This window comes from Mauremys reevesii, linkage group 24, assembly GCF_016161935.1.
Source record: "Mauremys reevesii isolate NIE-2019 linkage group 24, ASM1616193v1, whole genome shotgun sequence".
NCBI lineage: Eukaryota > Metazoa > Chordata > Testudines > Geoemydidae > Mauremys > Mauremys reevesii.
In genome coordinates, this window is record NC_052646.1 from 14,408,229 (window position 1) to 14,429,589 (window position 21,361).

A 21,361-nucleotide genomic window follows, 5' to 3' on the forward strand; every position below is an offset into this window, starting at 1 on the left:
AGGGTAAGTGGCTGGCTTGGAGGATGGGGAATGGGACAGGTCCTTTCCTGTCTAGGAATTTCATAAACTTATCATGCTCCATCTTCAACCCAGTCAGGAAGCACTTCACACCACACACAGTCAACCTGTGGAAGTCGTTGCCAGAAGATGTTGTGAAGGCCAAAACTATTCCTGGGTTCAACAAAGAATTAGATAAATTCAAGCAGGATAGGGACACCAACGGCTATTTGCCAAGATTTTCAGGGCCTCAACCCCATGCTCCGGGTTGTCTCTAAGCCTCTGACTGACAGAAGCTGGGAGTGGATGACAGGGGATGGATCATGCACTAATTGCCCTGTTCTGTTCATTCTCTCTCCAGCATCTGGCACTGGTCACTGCCAGAGACAGAGTATTGGGCTAGATGGACATTGGTCTGACCCACTATGGCCATTCTGATGTTCTCACTCGAGTTCAGTGGTTCTTTCAGCCCAGGTTGGCCGACCCATCCGGGGGTGGGGTGGGGGTGGACCCTGGGTGCTGTTCACTCTCAGGCTGGTAACAGGCACTTTGCCATGAAGACACAGGCTAAATCACTGATTACCCTCCTGTGCCACAATTCACGGGAAGAATTCCAGTGTCATGGACTCAGAGGGACTGGTCTATGCACCAGCCTGTAACTAGTCCCTTGGGGTGACCCCTTTAGTGTGCCGGGCCCCAAGGACCCACACAGCTCCACAGGGGCAGGCCCATGGCCCCGTGAGTCCACAACTGGCTCTTTGGGCACCAGTGATCCCTTGTCTCTCCATGGCTCCCTGCAGCGAGTCCAGCCAAGCCGGACTCCTGTGGGAGTTTTGTTCCTATCTCTTCAGGGTGCAAAGCCCTCAGTGAAATGTGCAGCGACACCAGGAGGCCTTTTCAAGGTAACAGCTTGTTAGTCCCCTGGCTACAGCATCTGAAAGGCCTTGGGTTAGCACAGAGAAGCAAAGGTCACAGCAGAGTTCAGGCTGGCTAACGCCCGGGCTTCCTTCAGTCATGCTGCCAGAGGAACCATGTCGCTTCCTCTCTTTGTCTCTGTCCCTTTGTCTCCATCCCAGGAGAGAGCCCCTGTGAGCTAAGCTCTTCACCCAGCCACCTGGCACCTTTCCCCTTCATTCTCCAGCTCAGGGCCTTTGCTCTGCTTCCTTGCAGCTAAATTCCCGTCTTTGGTAGTTGGTCAGCGCAGATTTCCATTGGGTTCCCATTGTCTCTTCCAGACCTTCTGTTCACAAGCCTAGACTTTATTCCATTTGTTAATGACTCTGGCCTCCAACCAGGTGGCTACATGAGTCCAACACCTCACCCCTTCCCTTTACACTCAGTGCACAGCAGTACAAAGCGCCGAGGGAAACTGAGGCACACATAGACCTGATAAAATATTACCAAAATTCCCACATTTATTGCAGCAGAAAGCACCACAGGATATGCCCCCAGAAGTCCCAGTGGCACGCACGGTGGAGCTCATAACTGGGGGACAGAGTAATTTGGGTAGGGGTTTGCGGTGTGACTGCTCAGACCTGGGCTAGGCTATCCCAGAGAAAGAAAGATCTCCTAAAATAACTCTGCAGTAGACATACCTTTTGGGGCAGGGACTGTCTCTCAATATTTATACATACAGCACTCAGCACAATGGGACCCTGACTTCGGCAGGCTACTGTAATTTAAATAATCAAAGGGAGCTCTGAGTTGATCCCATCCTGGGAATTTTCTTCTGCTGCTTTTCTGTAACAAAGTTGTTTGGGAATTTCCCTGCAGGCCGGGGAGAGCATCATCTCCGGCGCTTGCTCTGAGAAGTGCACCTGCCAGGCCTCAGGCGGGCTCGTCTGCGAGCCACACAGCTGCCCCGGCAAAGAGATCTGTGCGCTCCAGGATGGGGTGCGCGGCTGCGTGAAGCAGGAAGGCCGGTGCACACTGCTCCCTGGAGCCCAGCTCACCTCCTTCGACGGCGCCTCTGGAGGAGTTCTGCACAGTGGCGCTTACGAGCTGGCCTCTCTCTGCAACGACAGCGCCCCCTCCTGGTTTAGGTTGGTGGTGGACATCAGGGCATGCAGCGATGGGGCAGTGATGGCTGGGACAACTGCCTACATTTTCTTCCGAGATGCTTTCATAGCTGTGAAAAGGAACAAGGAGACCTGGGTAAGAGGGGACCACGTTAGAACAGCCTGAGTCAAAGGGGCAGGAAGTTCATTCAGCTGCCATCGAAATGATGAAAAGACGAGAAATTACAGTGATGTTGATCCTCTTCACTGGGGCTGATCTGGGCATCTCAAAGCTCAATTCATTCAGCCTCATGAACCCCCGGTGTTGACAGGACGTGGTGTACAGACTTGGGGGGATGACATGAGTTATTGATGAACAATTATTCAGTAGCAAAGACTGAATTAGAACCCAGGAGTCCTGACTTCCCCCTGTTCTAACCCACTAGAGCCCACTCCCCTCCCAGAGCTGGGGCTGCAATCCAGGAGTCCTGACTCCCAGCCCCCCTCACCCCTGCTGTGTCCCACCTCGAAGGTTGGAGGAGAGGCAGGGAACTGCTCTAGGAAGGGTCTCTGTGAACCAGTAGGTTCCCTGGGAGAGATCCCTCCATTCACTGGGGCACCTGTCCATTGGGGGAAAGACCCCCCGCTTCATGGGGGGAACCTGTCCATGGGGGTGGGCGAGATTGCCCCCTGGGGAGAGAGGGAGGAATCAGAGTCAGTATCATGGTGTCACATTCAGAACTCAGTAACCTGAACAGCTGTTTGCAGTGTTGTTGTAGGCGTGCTGGTCACAGGATATTAGAGAGACAAACTGGGTGAGGTGATACCTTGTGTTGGACCAATGTCTGTGGGTGGAAGGAAGGAGCTTGCGAGCTGTACATGCCTGAAGAAGAGCTCTGTGTAGCTTGAAAGCTTGTGCTGCTACCAACAGAAGCTGATCCCATAAAAGATATTAGCTCACCCACCTTGTCTCTCTCTTGAGTGGCAAAGTTTGCAGATGACACTAAACTACTCAAGATAGTTAAGACCAAAGCAGATTGTGAAGAACTTCAAAAAGATCTCACAAAACTAAGTGATTGGGCAACAAAATGGCAAATGACATTTAATGTGGATAAATATAAAGTAATGCACATTGGAAAAAATAACCCCAACTATACATACAACATGATGGGGGCTAATTTAGCTACAACGAGTCAGGAAAAAGTTCTTGGAGTTATCGTGGATAGTTCTCTGAAGATGTCCACGCAGTGTGCAGAGGCGGTCAAAAAAGCAAACAGGATGTTAGGAATAATTAAAAAGGGGATAGAGAATAAGACTGAGAATATATTATTGCCCTTATATAAATCCATGGTACGCCCACATCTCGAATACTGTGTACAGATGTGGTCTCCTCACCTCAAAAAAGATATTCTAGCACTAGAAAAGGTTCAGAAAAGAGCAACTAAAATGATTAGGGGTTTAGAGAGGATCCCATATGAGGAAAGATTAAAGAGGCTAGGACTCTTCAGTTTGGAAAAGAGGAGACTAAGGGGGGACATGATAGAGGTATATAAAATCATGAGTGATGTTGAGAAAGTGGATAAGGAAAAGTTATTTACTTATTCCCATAATACAAGAACTAGGGGTCACCAAATGAAATTAATAGGCAGCAGGTTTAAAACAAATAAAAGGAAGTTCTTCTTCACGCAGCGCACAGTCAACTTGTGGAACTCCTTACCTGAGGAGGTTGTGAAGGCTAGGACTATAACAATGTTTAAAAGGGGACTGGATAAATTCATGGTGGCTAAGTCCATAAATGGCTATTAGCCAGGATGGGTAAGAATGGTGTCCCTAGCCTCTGTTCGTCAGAGGATGGAGATGGATGGCAGGAGAGAGATCACTTGATCATTGCCTGTTAGGTTCACTCCCTCAGGGGCACCTGGCATTGGCCACTGTCGGTAGACAGATACTGGGCTAGATGGACCTTTGGTCTGACCCAGTACGGCCTTTCTTATGTTCTTATGTTCTTATGTTGATTGCCTGCCGTCATTGATGCAAATAAGTGCAGGTATCATGAATTTAATATGTAAATTAGGGCATTAAACATTTGCATAAAATCTCTAGCGTTCTTTTCCCACTAAGAAACACTGTTGCTCACAGGTCAATAACATTGAAATCAGGAGGGACTTTAGCCAATCAAGTTGCCTATGCAAATCAGTGCACCTTGATTGGGTATTGACAGAATTGGAAAAAGTTGCTCTCCAGAGCACTGTTTATTGATTGGCTTCTCAGTCAGTCATAGTGTTTTCTGCACCTCTCAGTCTAAGACTATTGGCTTTTGTCGTGCCCAATACGCTCTAGTCCCCATTGCTTTGTAATGTGGCCCATAGACTCTAGACCTCTAGTGTGACCCATAGACTCTAGATCCCATTACCTGGTATCGGGGCCCATGCAGGGCCGGCTCCAGGCACCAGCCGACCAAGCACATGCTTGGGGTGGCACTTTGAGGCGGGGCGGCCCGGCGCTCAGATTTTTTTTGGTTCGTCGGGGCAGCGCTGGAGGAGGGTTTTTTTGTTTCAGCGGCGCTGCGGTGGGGGGCTTGGCGCGGCGCTCGGGAGGGGCAGGGACTTCAGACAGCACAGCGCTGGGGGGGCGGGGGTATGGCGGGACAGCGCTCTTCTTTTTTGCTTGGGGTGGCAAAAAAGTTAGAGCCGGCCCTGGGCCCATGGACTCTAGATCCCATAGCCTTATGATGGGGCCTATAGACTCTAGATCCTGTTGCCATGTAACGTGGCCTATGGACTCTAGGTCAGCTCCTGGCCTTCTGTTTAATTCACCTCCACATTCCCCAGCTCTCCTCTGACCTATGTCTGTGTGTTCCAGGTGAACGGACGCCTGGTGCAGCTGCCAGTGAACGTCTCCGATGCCGTGTCTGTGAGCAGGTCTCAGGGGGGTGTGGCCATGGTCCAGGCCTCGGGGATGCAGGTTCTGTTCAGCTCCAGTGGGGGGATGACGGTGAGAGTCAGCGAGAGCCTGGCTAACAAGCTGTGTGCGTCCTGCGGGAACTTCAATGGCGACGTCTCCGACGACCTGCAGCTGCCCAGCGGGAAGGTCGCAGAAAACATTGCTGAGGTCATCAATGCCTGGAAGGCCAGAGACTTCTCCAGGTGGTGAGTGGCTCTGCAGATGCTGCCCTTTCCATGATCTTTCTATGCTGGCCTTATAGGTACCTCCCTGGGGAGGAAAGTGGTTGAAATTCCCTGGCTTGTGCTGACTAGATGATCTGGTCCCTTCTGGCCTTAAAATCTATGAATCAATTGCAAAGGAATTGTCCCAGTCATGAAGGAGGCTGACTAACTCCTCTCCTGTTTTTGTCTTTTAGTGACGTCTAAACAAAATCCTGGCTGCTGAAGTATCTTCCCTCCCTGGAGTGAACCCCGCTGCCATCTTAGCTAGGAATTGCTCATAGGGCCATAACTGTAGCCCTCGCGACTTTCTGTGTCCTCTAGGGTATTTAATGAGGAAAAAGACTTTGTTCTGATTGTCAATAAAAACAAATAAACCTGTGGATATGATTGTGAAGCAATAAATTTTTGCAAACTTCATCCAGTGATTTTATTATAGCAGCCTGTTTCTTTCTATCTTAAGGTAATTTCCTGACTCAGAGGAAGAGAACAAGACAGTCTTTTGGTTCCGTGTCTGTACAGCGCTGAGCACAATGGAGAGAAATCGCCATACAAATAGTTAACAATAATAATAGTGCATCCTGCTACTAAAACTTGTTAGTAAGGATGAAGCTTTATCCCACGAGTTAGAGAAGTCCGTGTCTCTCGAATGGATGGTCCTGAGTTGTATTCCCCATGGTAGCTGCTGTGTCTGTGTTTGTGTTACATTGGCCTTGGGAGGTGTAGACGTGCGGACTCACCCCTGCGGCGCCTCCTGCTGGTGCCTTCTGCGAATTAGCTCTTTTTCCAGCCAGGAGCGCCCTCTGCAGGCCGGTGATCCACCTGTCCTCTTGGCCCCCGTGTCCCTCCCTGGACCCCAGTGCCCTTTTAACTGGGTCTCCCCTCCCTGGGGAACCCCCAACCCACTAGCCCCACTTTGGACCTGCTGCCTTTGCCTGTCCCTGGGCTTCCGCCTGCAACCCCCAGTACCTGTTAGCCCAATGCTAGGCCTCAGCCTGGGGCTTTCCAGGCTGGAGCTCCCCAGCTCCTCTGCCTTTCCCCAGCCCTGCTCCACTCAGGTACCCTGTGTCCAGCTCCCTGCAGCCAGGCCCTTCTCCCTCTACAGCCAGAGGGAGACTGTCTGGGCTCCTGGCTCACTGCCTCTTATAGGGGCCAGCTGGGCCTGATTGGGGCATGGCCACAGCTGAGCCTGCTTTCCCCAATCAGTCCAGGCTTCTTCCCCCTGCCACAGCCCTCTCCTAGGGCTGTTTTAAGCGGGTAACCACCCTGCTACAGGGGGAAAAAGGATAACCGGCGTGCAGGAGTTAAGAAGCCGGCTACATCATTGGGGGCAGAGCTGGAGACAGGGGCAGCTCCAGACCCCAGCACACCAAGCGCGTGCTTGGGGCGGCATGCCACGGGGGGCACTCTGCCAGTCGCCGGGAGGGCAGCAGGCAGGGTGCCTTCGGTGGCATGCCTGTGGAGGGTCCGCTGGTCTCGCAGCTCCGGTGGACTTCCTGCTGGAGGTCCACCGGAGCCGCGGGACCGGCGAGTGGCAGAGCGCCCCCCGCGGCATGATGCCGTGCTTGGGGCAGCGAAATGTCTAGAACCGCCCCTGGTTGGAGAGGCTTCAGCAAAGAGCTGCAAGGATGCCTGAAGAACAGGGCCAATAGAGCAAGACTTAAGGAACTCAATCTTCATCAAAGAGAAGGCAAAGAGATTGTTTTACCTCTTTATGTGGCACTGATGGAACCACAGCTGGAATCCTGTCTCCAGTTCTGGTGTCTACAGTTCAGGAAAGATGTTGATAAATTGGAGAGACGTTCAGAAGAGACATTCGAGAATGAAAGGAATAGAAAACACACTTTTATAATGAGAGACTCCAGCAGCTGTCTATTTAGCAGAACAAAGAGAAGATTAAAAGGTGACTTGATCCCAGTCTATAAGTACCTACATGGGAAACAATGTTAAATAATGGGCTCTTCGATCTAGCAGAGAAAGGTCCAACACAATCCAATACCAGGAAGTTGAAGCTAGACAATTTTATACTGGAAATAAGTTTTAACAGTGAGAGTAATTAGCCATTGGAACAATTTATCAAGGGCCACAGTGAATTTTCCATCACTGGCAATTTTTAAAACAAGATTGGATGTTTTTCTAACAGATCTGTTCCAGGAATTATTTTGGGGAAGATCCTTGGGCTCCATTATAGAGGAGGTCAGACTACATGGTCACAATGGTCCTTGACGCCTTGGAATCTATGAATCTAAGAAATATCTTGACTAGCAGCTGTAAACTAGAGCAGAGCAATTTTTTTTCCATTTTTGCTGGAAATTATGAGAAATTAAAAAAAATTGAGTTTCTTAACATTGTTTATTTTTTAAAAATATAGCTACATTTCAAGGATATTTTGAAATGAAAAGTCATTTTTAACCCAAAAAAACAGAATGTTTCATTTAGAAATTGTGAACACAAAATGTTGAGCTGTTGGGAGGTTTTTCTTTTTTTCCAACACGAACAATTCAGCGAAACCACATGAATTTGCAAAACATGGCAGTGTTGCCAAATCTGAATTTTTCACTGAAAAAAGCTTTATCTGAAAAGTTTCACCCAGCTCTGTTCTAAGTAGGGCGTGGAGAATAGAGGGCTTTTGGATCGAGCAGACAAAGGCAGAATGAGCTCTAATAGCCACAAAGCTCAAAATAACTATTAATAGCTGCTTCTTGAAGCAGCTAGGCCTAGAACCCACAAGGGAAAAGGCAATTCTTGATTTAGTTTTCAGTAGCGCACAGGATCTGGTCCAAGTGGTGAATATAGCTGAACTGCTCAGTAATAGCAACCATACTATAGAGCACTCCATTCACAATATGCTAGCTTGTTACGTGAAAGTACCTTGTGGGTGTTATCACAGAAGCAAACACTTTTGAAAGACAGGTACATCATCAATATTCATAACTTCAGATACAAAAATGACACATGCATACAAAGGATAATCATGTTCAGCAAACCATAACTTTCATGAAATTCTTTGTACAAGATTTGTTTCAATTATATAATAGTGGTAGCAACAATGATAGACATGGTCATATTTAAAATCATATGTCACAGAGTCCAACCAAGGTCAGATGCCTGAGAGAGGCTTTTCCTTCTTAGAGAGCAATGCAGACGGCAAGGGTCGGCTCCAGCACAGCCTTGTTAAAACAAGGGAGCAAAGCTCAGTTGCTTGGAATCTGGTGTCAGAGAACCCTTAGGATAGGAGCAGCAAAGAATCCTGTGGCACCTTATAGACAGCACATGTGAAAAATCAGAACAGCGGGTGGGGGGTAATAGGAGCCTATGTAAGAAAAAGACCCAAAAATCGGGACTGTCCCTATAATATCAGGACATCTGGTCACTCTACCTTAGGACAGGCTGGGAAAAAGATACTTAAGGCTGGTGGGAGCCAGAGCTCAAGATCCAGGCTCTGCTGAACCCAAACCTCTCTCCGTCTCTGGGTGTCCTCTGAAGAGCCGTCGGTTCACACCTGTCCTCCTTTTGTTTCCAGCTCCCGTCTTCCCCTCCCTGGAGGAATCGCCTGCTGTCCCGGTTGTCCAGGAACAATTGTTTGCTGTGATGTTCTAGCCCAGTTGGTCCCAGGATATGAGCGAGCCGAGGCGGCTGAGGTCATAGCTGTCTCACCCAGTCACTCATCCGGTCACTAGAGCAGTGTAGACGTAGCGCATGGGCTTCAGTTTCAACTCTTGCCGTGAGCCCAGGCCGCCATGTCTGCACTGCTATTGTTACCCAGGCTAGCTAGACAGAAGCTAGCTGCTGGGGTGCCTGCCTCTGCGATAGCCACACCTGTGCTCGCAGTGTAGCCATGTCCTCAGTGTCTAGCAGCACAAAGCACACAGAGAAACTGAGGCACACCTAGGGCTCATCAAAACATGAGTACATTCCTCACCTCCTTCTCTGGGCAAGAGGTTGTCGGCAGCAGCTGGTCTAATTCTTCTAGGTATCTTCTCTCTCAGATCCACAGGGGCCAGTCTGTGCCCCAGCCAGGAATCAAGCCCTCGGGAGCACGACACAGCTCTGAAATTGGGCCTTCAGCACCAGCTAACCCTGTCTGTCTCCGTGGCTCCCTGCAGCCGCACCACACTCCTGCGGGGGGCTTATACTGGGTCCCTTCAGGATCCAATGTTCTCAGGGAGCACGTGCAGCGCCACCAGGGAATCTTTGCAAAACAAAGGAACAATTTCTTAATCACCTGCCCTCCCGGATCTGAAAGTCCTGCGGTTAGCACAGAGGAGTGGCCAACACCCTGCGGTCATAGAAATCACGTCTCTCTGTTTCTGTCCCTTTGTTCTTATTCCCAGCTGAGAGCTGCTGGATCTCATCCAACACCAAACTCTTATCTTCCCTGTTGATCTATGCTGAATTCACATCTTCCGCCTGCCATTAGTTTCATTAAACAACCTGTTCATTCCACTCCAGCAAGTTTTTAAGCTGCTTTTTAACTCTGTTACACCCACTGGGCAGCAATACAAAGTACAAATGGAAACTGAGGCACACACGGGCCTCATAAAAACATTTCAGAAAATTCTGACTTCATCCCAGAAGGATCAGGGAAAAGTTGTGTCAATAATGGCTTCTTCACTTTGCTGGCGGGTCTGAAAGATTGAAAAACAAATTTATTTCAGATGACTTGTAAACAAAGTTTATGGGTTTTTTTGGCACATTGAAAAGTCACACAATTCATTTTGATTTCAGGCATTTTAAAATATGTTTAAAAACACAAAAGGAAAGGAAATTTCATAACAAAATGTCGTATCAACCCAAAAAGATTAAAAAAAAATCAGAAAAAATTCCAAATATTTTAACCAAAACAATTTGTGGAAATCAATACTAATCGGTGAAATGTTTTGGCCGTCTCAAATCTGAATTTTTCACTGAAAAAGAGTTTTGGCCAAAAAAATTCACCCAGTTTGGCCAGACTTATGCTGCTAGACCAGCATTCCTGGATAAGGTACCAGTGAGTGTCCAGGCAAGCAGCCCTAAAATAACGTGTGTGTGTGTCCCAGCACGTTATATGATTTTATGAAAATATGCTAATGTAACTGGAATATGCTTTATGCCAAAGGTCTCTTGTAAGGTATTATTACAAAGCTTATAATCTACTGAGTGTGATCATCCTATTTGTATAAATGTATCACTCTTGTATTTAAAACTCGAAATATGAAATATTACTTTGAGGGCCTATTGTAATTATGCAAAGTGTGGGCCATTAATGGTGATTTAAAATCTTGATAACTCCCATTAACCAGGACAATTGACTGCAGATGGCTTTGTTTTGCCTCTACGTCTCCCTGTATACGTGTGTGCTGGCAAGTTTTACAGTGACGTCTGAACATGTCACCTGAACTGGAATCCATCTTTAACCTGGTGTTTTTCCGTTGTGGGGGGCGGCAGAGGGACAAAGAATTCCCTCCTTATACAAAATATATATAAATGGGTGGAACAGAACAAAGAGGGGCAGCCCTTATGAGGAATTCCCTAGCTACCACCAGAGCAGGAACAAGGGCTGTACCAGGGGAAAGGACTCTGCCCAGACTAGGAAGGCTTCCAGTCTGTGAAAAAAACTTATTAAAACATCTCTCAGGGTGAGATTTTATCTGTACTCAATTGTATCACTGTATTAGGCTTAGATTTGCGTGTTTTATTTTATTTTGCTTGGTAATTCACTTTGTTCTGTCTGTTACTACTTGGAACCACTTAACTCCTACTTTCTGTAGTTAATAAAATCACGTTTTACTTATTAATTAACCCAACGTGTGTATTAATACCTGGGGGGGCAGCAAACAGCTGTGCATAGCTCTCTATCTGTGTTATAGAAGGCGAACAATTTAAAGCTTATGAAGGGTAAACTCATATACAGCATATAACGGATTTATTTGGGTTTAGACCCCATTGGGAGTTGGGCATCTGAGTGTTAAAGACAAGAACACTTCTGTGAGCTGCTTTCAGTTAAGTCTGTAGCTTTGGGGCAAGTAATTCAGCCCCTGGGTATGTGTTGGAGCAGACGGGAGTGTCTGGCTCAGCTGGACAGGGTGCTGGAGTCCTGAGCTGGCAGGGAAAGCAGGGGCAGAAGTAGTCTTGGCAAATCAGGTGGCAGCTCCCAAGGGGGTTTCTGTGATCTAACCTGTCACACCAGCACCTCTGTAATAACAAATCTATCTGTTAGCAACCCTACATGAACAAATCTCTGTGTGTGTGGTGTTAGCAACTTTACAATAACATATATATCTGTGTCAGCAACCAAACAATAACAAAGCACTGTGTGGGGGAATAAATTCAGACTGGCAAACCAGTGTGTGTGTGTGAGAGAGAGAGAAAGAGAGACAGAGAGACAGAGAAACCCTATAATAACAAATCTCTGCGTTAGCAACTTTACACACGTGTCTGCCAGCAACCCTACAATAACAAACCAAAGTGCGTGTGTCAGCAACCCTACAATAATAACCATATAGAAGTGCGAGACCATCCCTCCTTGTCAGTCTCAGAGTGAGGCCATGACCCCTCGCTCTCATGCCCCGGCAAGACAAGGATTACTGGGGGATTAGCAATCTCTGAGGCCCTGACCCTCTAAACAGGGCCAGGCAGCACGTAGTACAGGGCTCTGGCCTCAGACAGGTCAGAGCAACTAGTGATCTAACAACCTCAGGCTGAGCAGAGCACCAAAGAGTCCAGGGCCTCAGGCCCTCGGGCCGGGCGAAGCACCAACCAGTCCAGGGGCTCAGGCCCTCGGGCCGGGCAAAGCACCAATGGTCTAGGGTCTTAGGCCTTCAGGCAGGGCAAAGCCACAAGACAGTCTGACGTCCTGGCTCTGGCAAACAGCAGACAAATGCAGGACTCCTGGCCTAAGGTGGGGAGGTTGCCACCCCAGGCATGGGGTTGGCAGCAGGGGGTAGGAGGACCTGTGCCCACCCTACTCCACTGGGTCCCAGCCCAGTGACCTAACAGCAGCGGATGGTTCCACCACTGGGTCAGCAGGGGTCCAGCTGAAACACACTGACCTGGATTCAGGCAACAACCCAACCGGACTATAGTCAGTTGTTCCTGAGCTACTTCCTACACTCTCCTCACTGTGCACCTCTGTCTCAGGGTCGTCCTCCGTCTCCCTGGGGTATGTTGCCAGTGGCAATCCCAGCAGCTCCCTGGCTTCCTGGTCAGCTGGCAGCTCTGACCGGTGAGTCCTCAGAACAGTCAAAGTCCTCTTCAGGCTCCCACTCTAGCAGCAGGCGGGAGGCATCTATCTCCCTCGGCAACTCCAGCCCAGTTGAGCAGAAGGACAAGGCCACATTGTTTATTGTAGCCCCACTAAAAATCAAACTGTTTGAATGACAGCCGCCTGCTGCTTGGGCCATCCTCTGGAGTGGAGTGGCTGGGTGCCTGGAGCCTCTCCCCCAGTGTTTTTGGGCATCTGGGTGAGGAGGCTATGTAACATGGGGAGGAGGGCATGCGGTTATACAGTGGATGCTGTGGGGGTCTGTGCTCTTGTTGGATTTCCTGCAGCTCCAACAGATGCTTCATCATGTCTGTTTGCTCCCCCATTAGCCTCAGCATCGAGTCCCGCCTCCGCTCTTCGCGCTCACTTAATTCTTTCCTGGCCTCTGCCACTGAATGCCTCCATGCATTAAGCTGTGCCCTATCAGTGTGGGAGGACTGCATGAGCTCGGAAAACATGTCATTGCGAGTGCATTTTTTTCACCTTCTAATCTGCGATAACCTCAGGGATGAAGATGTTAGGGGGAGCGTAGAAACATTTGCACCTGGGGGGAGATAAAAAGGGAGAGTAACATTTAAAATGATACATTTCTGAGAACAAAAGGGAGACTCTTTCACACTGAATCAAGCAATTCATAGCAGACAGCGCATGTGCTTTAGGTACAAGGTACATTTTGCCTTTTATATTGAGCACCTGCCAGTATAGTGACACATCACACATGGCTTGGCAACAGAATTTGGTTTCCAGGCAGCCATGGTAAGCCATTTGGTACGCGGGTTGGCTTCTTATGCCTTCATAATATCTGGGAATGTTTTCAATCTGCAGCATCCTCCTTTCCCAGAACAAGCAATGGGTTGGGTTTCACATTTAAAAGAAGGGGCTGAGGTTTTTGGGTGGATGTGCAGCACACACCTACCCTCACCCCACTGCGTGATTATTCTCTGGGATGATCCCTTCTTCCTGCCCCCCGCCGTGTGACTATTCTCTGATTGATCCCTTTTAGCCAAGCGCAAACAGCCCAGCATGAACGGGGTCCTTTTACTGTTCCCTTACAAACATTCCCCTATTTCAACCAGGTGACCATGAACGATATCACTCTACTGAGGCTAACACAGGAAGATATAGACCAAATGTTGCTGGAATGCGACCAAAACCCAGGACCATTCACTGCCATGCTTTGTGCTGCAATGGTTCCAGACTACTTGCTGCTGGCTTGGCGTGGTAAAGTGTCCTACTGTGGAGGACGAAATAAGACAGCCCTCCCCAGAAACCTTCTGTAAAGGCTTTCAGAGTACCTCCAGGAGAGCTTCATGGGGATGTCCCTGGAGGATTCCCGCTCCATCTCCAGACATGTGAACAGACTTTTCCAGTACCTGTACTGGCTGCGAATGTATCCCAATTCTTCAGGGAAAATCAAACATTAAACACTATTGCTTTTAAACCCCGAACTATAGTTACAAATGTGCACTCACCAGAGGTGCCTTCTCTGGCTTCAGGGTCAGGGATCCCACCTTGGGAGGGTATTGGCTCCAGGTCCTGGCTGCTGGGGAAAATGTATTCACAGCTTGCCTGCTACACATTCCCCTCCCCATTGTGTGAGACTACCCCCTTGCAGGAGTCTATGGACAGCAATAGGGTTCCCCCCTGGAATATCAGGGTTGGAAGGAACCTCAGGAGGTCATCAAGTCCAACCTACTGCTCAAAGCAGGACCAATCCCCAGATAGATTTTAATTCCAGTTCCTTAAGGGGCCCTTTCAGGGATTGAACTCAGAACCCTCGGTTTAGCAAGCCCATGCTCAACCCACTGAGCTATCTGTCCCCCATACAGCTGATTATAGAAGCAGCATCTATGAGGCTCTGACCCAGAGTGACTGTTTGCCTCCTTTGTCTTTTGGTAGCCTTGCCTGAGCTCCTTAACATTCACGCGGCACTGCTGTGTGTCCCTGTTGTAGCCTCTGTCCAACATGCCCTGTGAGATTTTGGCACATATATTTGCATTTCTTCTTTTTGACTGGAGTTCAGCCTTCACAGATGCTTCTCCCCATACAACAATCAGATCCAGTGTCTCCCTTTTGGTCCATGGTGAAAAAGAGACCACTAAGGGGGGATATGACTGAGGTCTATAAAATCATGACTGGTGTGGAGAAATTAAATAAGGAAATGTTATTTACTCCTTCTCATAACACAAGAACTAGGGGTCACCATATGAAATTAATAGGCAGCAGGTTTAAAACAAACAAAGAGAAGTATTTTTTCACATAACGCACAGTCAACCTGTGGAACTCTTTGCCAGAGGATGTTGTGGAGGCCAAGACTATAACAGGGCTCAAAAAAGAACTAAATAAGTTCCTGGAGGATGGGTCCATCAATGGCTATTAGTCAGGCTGGGCAGGGATGATGTCCCTAGCCTCTGTTTGCCAGAAGCTGGGAATGGGCGACAGGGGATGGATCACTTGATAATTACCTGTTCTGTTCATTCCCTCTGGGGCACCTGGCATTGGCCACTGTGGGTAGACAGATACTGGGCTAGAGGGACCTTTGGTCTGACCCAATATGGCCATTCTTATGCCTCCCCCGCTCATTCCTTTCTGCCCTACCCCACTGTGGTGCCGAGACCGGAAAAGCTTTGTGTCCCCACTGTGGCTGTGGCTGGGGGAGATTTTTCCAAGGCTCCTAAATTGGCTGGGGCCTCTGGGCAGTGGCTTCATGGGCCTATGCTACCACTCCCTCCCCTCTCGGCAGCATGAGGTTTGGGGAGGCTCTATTACGTGCCGTCCATGTGTGTGGAGGACATTGACTACACACACACACGCACACACTGTTATTTTAGAGCTGCTTGGAAATATTGGTTGGTTTTTGTGGGGTTGCTCATGCATACCATTGTAGGGTTGAGGTCTCTCCATCTCACGCACCCACATATGCTAGTATGTTGTTGTAGGGTTACTCAGACATTTGTGGGGTTATTAATACTGGTTTGTTACTGTAGCGTTGCTCACACATGCACACATTACTTTGTTATTAGTGGGTTTCTCTCACACACACATGGGCTGTTTTTCTAGGGTGGATTTACTCTCAAATACACGATGGTTTGTAGCGAGGGGGCATGACCTCCCTCCAAGACTGATGGGAAGAAGGTGCCACCCACCGCCGGTGGGCAGAGCCAGGACTTGTCCTTCCCTCTCCTCCACCCCACCCAGGCTACCTTGTCCGTTATCTCATTTTTTAAAAAATTAATAAAGAAAGAATGCATGGTTTCAAAACAATAGTTGCTTTATTTCAAGGGGGAGGGTGGTTGGCTTACAGGGAATTAAAATCAACAAAGGGGGCAGGTTTGCATCAAGGAGAAACACACACAACTGTCACACTGAAGCCTGGCCAGTCATGAAACTGGTTTTCAAAGCCACTCTGATGCACAGCACATCTTGCTGTGCTCTTCTAATCACCCTGGTGTCTGGCTGCTCAAAATCAGACGCCAGGCAATTTGCCTCAACGTCCCATCCCGCCATAAACGTCTTCCCCTTACTCTCACAGATATTATGGAGCACACAACAAGCAGCAATAACAATGAGAATGTTGGTTGCGCTGAGGTCTGACCTACTCAGCAAACAGCGCCAGCGAGCTTTTAAACATCCAAAGGCACATTCTACCACCATTCTGCACTTGCTCAGCCTATAGTTGAATTGCTCCTTACTACTGTCCAGGCTGCCTGTGTAAGGCTTCATGAGCCACGGGAGCAAGGGGTAGGCTGAGTCCCCAAGGATAACTATAGGCATTTCAACATCCCTAATCGTAATTTTCTGGTCTGGGAAGTAAGTCCCTCCTTGCAGCTGCTCAAACAGCCCAGAGTTCCTAAATATGTGAGCGTCATGCACCTTTCCCAGCCATCCCACGTTGATGTTGGTGAAACATCCCTTGTGATCCACCAGTGCTTGCAGCACCATTGAGAAGTACCCCTGGCAGTTCACGTACTGGTTGGCAAGTGGTGGTTCAGTGCCAAGATGGTGATATGCGTTTTGTCTATCGCCCCATCACAGTTAGGGAATCCCATTGCAGCAAAGCCATCCACTATGCTCTGCACATTTCCCAGAGTCACTACCCTTGATAGCAGCAGCTCAGTGATTGCATTGGCTACTTGAATCACAGCAGTCCCCACAATAGATTTGCCCACTCCAAACTGATTCCCGACTGACCGGGAGCAGTCAGGCGTTGCAAGCTTCCACAGGGCTATCACCACTCGCTTCTCAACTGTCAGGGCATCTCTTATCTTGGTATTCCTGCGCTTCAGGGCGGGGGAAAGCAACTCACAGAGTTCCAGGAAAGTGGCCTTATGCATGTGAAAGTTTCGCAGCCTCTGTGAATCATCCCGTACCTGCAACACAATGCGGTCCCACCAGCCTGTGTTTGTTTGCCTGGCCCAGAGTTGGCGTTCCACTGTATTAACCAGCCCCACTGCCACCATGATGTCCCAATTGCCACAGCCCATGCTTTCAGGAACGTCTGTGTCCATGTCCTCATCAAAATCCTCCTTGTGCTGGTGTCTCTAAGCCCAGTTCTGCATATACTCCAGGATAATGCGCGAGGTGTTTACAATGCTCACAACAACAGCGGTGACGGTGAGCTGAGCGGGCTCCATGCTTGCTGTGGAAGGGCTCTCATGTGTAAGCCAGGAAAAAAGGCGTGAAACAATTGTCTGCCGTTGCTTTCACTGGGAGGGAGGGCGCGACTGATGACATGTACCCAAAACCACCCGTGGAGTACAGGAGTCGACAACAGCGTGATCGAGGATCGATTTACACTACACTAGATTTCTACTACACTAGATGCGATAAATCCATCCCCAATATATCGATCACTACCCGCCAATCTGGCGGGTAGTGTAGACGTACCCCTAAGAAAAACAATTTTTCTTCCTCCTCCTTGTAACAACCTTTTACATACTTGAAAACTGTCATCATGTCCCCTCTCAGCCTTCTCTTTTACAGACTAAACACACCCAATTTTTTCAAAAACAACAAGGAGTCCTTGTGGCACCTTAGAGACTAACAAATTTGCTTGGGCGTAAGCTTTTGTGGGCTAGAACCCACTTCATAGAATCATAGAATCTCAGGGTTGGAAGTGACCTCAGGCGGGATCTAGTCCAACCCCCTGCTCAAAGCAGGACCAAACCCAACTAAATCATCCCAGCCAGGCTTTGTCAAGCCTGACCTTAAAAACCTCTAAGGAAGGAGATTCCACCAACTCCCTAGGGAACCCATTCCAGTACTTCACCACCCTACTAATGAAAAAGTTTTTCCTAATGTCCAACCTAAAGCTCCCCCTCTGCAACTTGAGACCATTACTCCTTGTTCTGTCATCTTCTACCACTGAGAACAGTCTAGATCCATCCTTTTTGGAACCCCCTTTCAGGTAGTTGAAAGCAGCTATCAAATCCCCCCTCATTCTTCTCTTCTGCAGGCTAAACAATCTCAGTTCCCTCAGCCTCTCCTCATAAGTCATGTGCTCCAGCCCCCTAATCATTTTTGTTGCCCTCCGCTGGACTCTCTCCAATTTATCCACATCCTTCTTGTAGTGTGGGGCCCAAAACTGGACACAGTACTCCAAATGAGGCCTCACCAGTGCTGACTAGAGGGGAATGATCACATCCCTCGATCTGCTGGAAATGCCCCTACTTATACAACCCAAAATGCCATTAGCCTTCTTGGCAACAAGGGCACACTGTTGACTCATATTCAGCTTTTCGTCCACCGTAACCCCTAGGTCCTTTTCTGCAGAACAGCTGCCCAGCCATTCGGTCCCTAGTCTGTAGCAGTGCATGGGATTCTTCCGTCCTAAGTGCAGGATTCTGCACTTGTCCTTGTTGAACCTCATCATATTTCTTTTGGCCCAATCCTCTAATTTGTCTAGGTCCCTCTGTATCCTAGCCCTACCCTCCAGTGTATCAACCACTCCTCCCAGTTTAGTGTCATCTGCAAACTTGCTAAGGGTGCAGTCCCACACCATCCTCCAGATCGTTAATGAAGATAATGAACAAAACCGGCCCCAGCACCGACCCTTGGGGCACTCCACTTGATACCGGCTGCCAACTAGACATGGAACCATTGATCACTACCCGTTGAGCCCGACCATCTAGCCAGTTTTCTATCCACCTTACCGTCCATTCATCCAGCCCAGACTTCTTTAACTTGCTGGCAAGAATACTGTGGGAGACTGTATCAAAGGCTTTGCTAAAGTCCAGAAATAGCACATCCACTGCTTTCCCCTCATCCACAGAGCCGGTTATCTCATCATAGAAGGCAATTAGGTTAGTCAGGCATGACTTGCCCTTGGTGAATCCATGCTGACTGTTCCTGATCACTTTCCCCTCCTTTAAGTGGTTCAGAATTGCATGGAGTGGAAAATACAGTAGCAGGTATAAATACCCAGCACATGAAAAGATGGGAGTTGCCTTACCAAGTGCAGTGTGAGTGCCATTGAAAATCAGCTCGCGTGCCGCCTTTGGCACACGTGCCACAGATTGTCTAACCCTGACATAAAGCAAAGTTAAACTGTGAGCAAGAGGCAGGCCCTGCTCATAGTCTGGCAAGGAGAGGGCTAAAAGTTACTGGACACCTGAGATATAAACATGTACCAGGATGGGACCAAGAACACTCTGATACTAGTACATTCCACACAGATAACAAGGAACATGCTGACACATCCCAAAGACAGGGTCAAAAGGAGAATATGATGGATAGAGTTGTTTGTTCGAACCAACATGTACCAGTTGAGAGGCGGCACCTTACTGCATAGAGGGGTTGTACCTCAATACGTCGGGAGTGACGTGTAACTTGTTTGTACCTGTGTATGAGAATGTACCTCTGAAGAGGTGTCTTTGTCTGGCCTAAGGAGCGGGGGTAAATCCTGCCACTGACTGAGCCGGTCCATTGTCAGGGAGCACATATGTACTAGTAGAACTGTAGACATCTGATCTGGGGACCTAGAGACTGTGTTTCATTTGGCAATAAACCTGGCCGGGGGCCTTCGAACCTTATCGGAGTCTGTGGTCATTGGGTGGTTCACTGGAAGTCTGGAGGGGAAAGTCGCAAACAATACTGTCACTGAATTGGTAAATTGGATTAAGTTAAAAATAGAATGGTTCACGGAGCACATTAGGAGACAGGAGCTGCGACTCAATGGCAGGGAAGTAAATAAAGAATTTAAAAGTGAGAAACCAAGATTAAGCAGGTTAACACCTATAGGTTAATACATGAACACATGGAGCTGTATAAAGCTTATACGGGGTAAGCTCATAAATTGTCCACCCTTTATAACACTGTGTGACAGACCCAGACCAGTGGGGTCCAGGAGTCTGATAGAGGGCAAATATATTGGTCACTGGATGAGTAGTTTTCTGTTCCCTGAGTGACCAGAGCAGGGGCTGCACTAGAGTAATCAGGAACCTGCTAGAACCAATTACGGCAGACAGGCTGATTAGATCACCTGCAGCCAATCAAGGCAGGCTAATCAGGGCACCTGGGTTTAAAAAGGAGCTCACTCCAGTCAGGCGAGGGGGAGCCAGAGGAGAGGAAGTGCATGTGAGGAGCTGGGAGCAAGAGGCACCAGGAGCTGAGAGTGAGAGGGTGTCTGCTGGAGGACTAAGGTGTACAAGTGTTATCAGACACCAGGAGGAAGGTCCTGTGGTGAGGATAAAGAAGGTGTTTGGAGGAGGCCATGGGGAAGTAGCTCAGGGAGTTGTAGCTGTCATGCAGCTGTTACAGGAGGCACTATAGACAGCTGCAATCCACAGGGCCCTGGGCTGGAACCCGGAGTAGAGGGCAGGCCCGAGTTCCCCCCAAACCTCCCAACTCCTGATCAGACACAGGAGGGGTTGATCCAGACTGTGGGGAAGATCACTGAGGTGAGCAAATCTGCCAATAAGTGCAGGACCCACCAAGGTAGAGGAGGAACTTTGTTACAACTGATAGATATGCACAGCCGTTTGCTCCCCCAGGTATTAATTACTTACTCTGGATTAATTAATAAGCAAAAGTGATTTTATTAAGTATAAAAAGTAGGATTTAACTGGTTTCAAGTAATAACAGACAGAACAAAGTAAGTTACCAAGCAAAATAAAACAAAACACGCAAGGCTAACTTAATACACTAAGGATCTAGTTACAAATACTAACTTCTCACCCTAGATGTTATTTCAGGAACCATCCTTTTCAGACCAACATTGTTGTTTATGGCCTGGGTGCAACAATCACTCACACGCCCATAGTTACCGTCTTTTGTTCCAGTTTCTTTCAGGCATCTCTTAAGCCAGCTGAAGACAAAATGGAGAGGCTTCCGGGGCCTTTTATATTCTCTCTCTTGTGGGCAGAAACCCCTTTGTTCTTCTGTGCAAAATCACAGCAACAAGATGGAGTTTGTAGCCACTTGGGCAACTCACATGTCCATGAATCATTCAGCTTTTTGCAGGCCGCCGCCATTCTTTACATGTTAGTTTGAACCTTCCCAGGAAAGTTCAGCTGTGGATTGGTGGCTCTCAAAGTCCATTGTTAGTTAAGTTCTCCCAGTACCTGAATCCTCCCTTCACAATATGTTGGCCAAATCTCCCTTATGTGTTTCCTACAGCAAACATTTCAAATACATGAATAGAGCCAACGCTCATAACTTCAGATATAAAAATGCTACATGCTTACAAATAGGATGAATATATTTAGTAGATCATAACCTTTGCAGAGATATGTTACATGGCATCTCTAGCACAAAGTGTATTACAGTTATGTCATATTTACACTCATAAGCATATTTCCATGAACATATAATAGAAGATTAGGGTTGGAAGGGACCTCAGGAGGTATAAACTTATTAAGGGCCCCCTAATCATTTTCAGTGTCCTCTACTGGACTTTCTCCAATTTGTCCACATCCCTTCTGTAGTGGGGGGACCAAAACTGGACGCAGTACTCCAGGTGT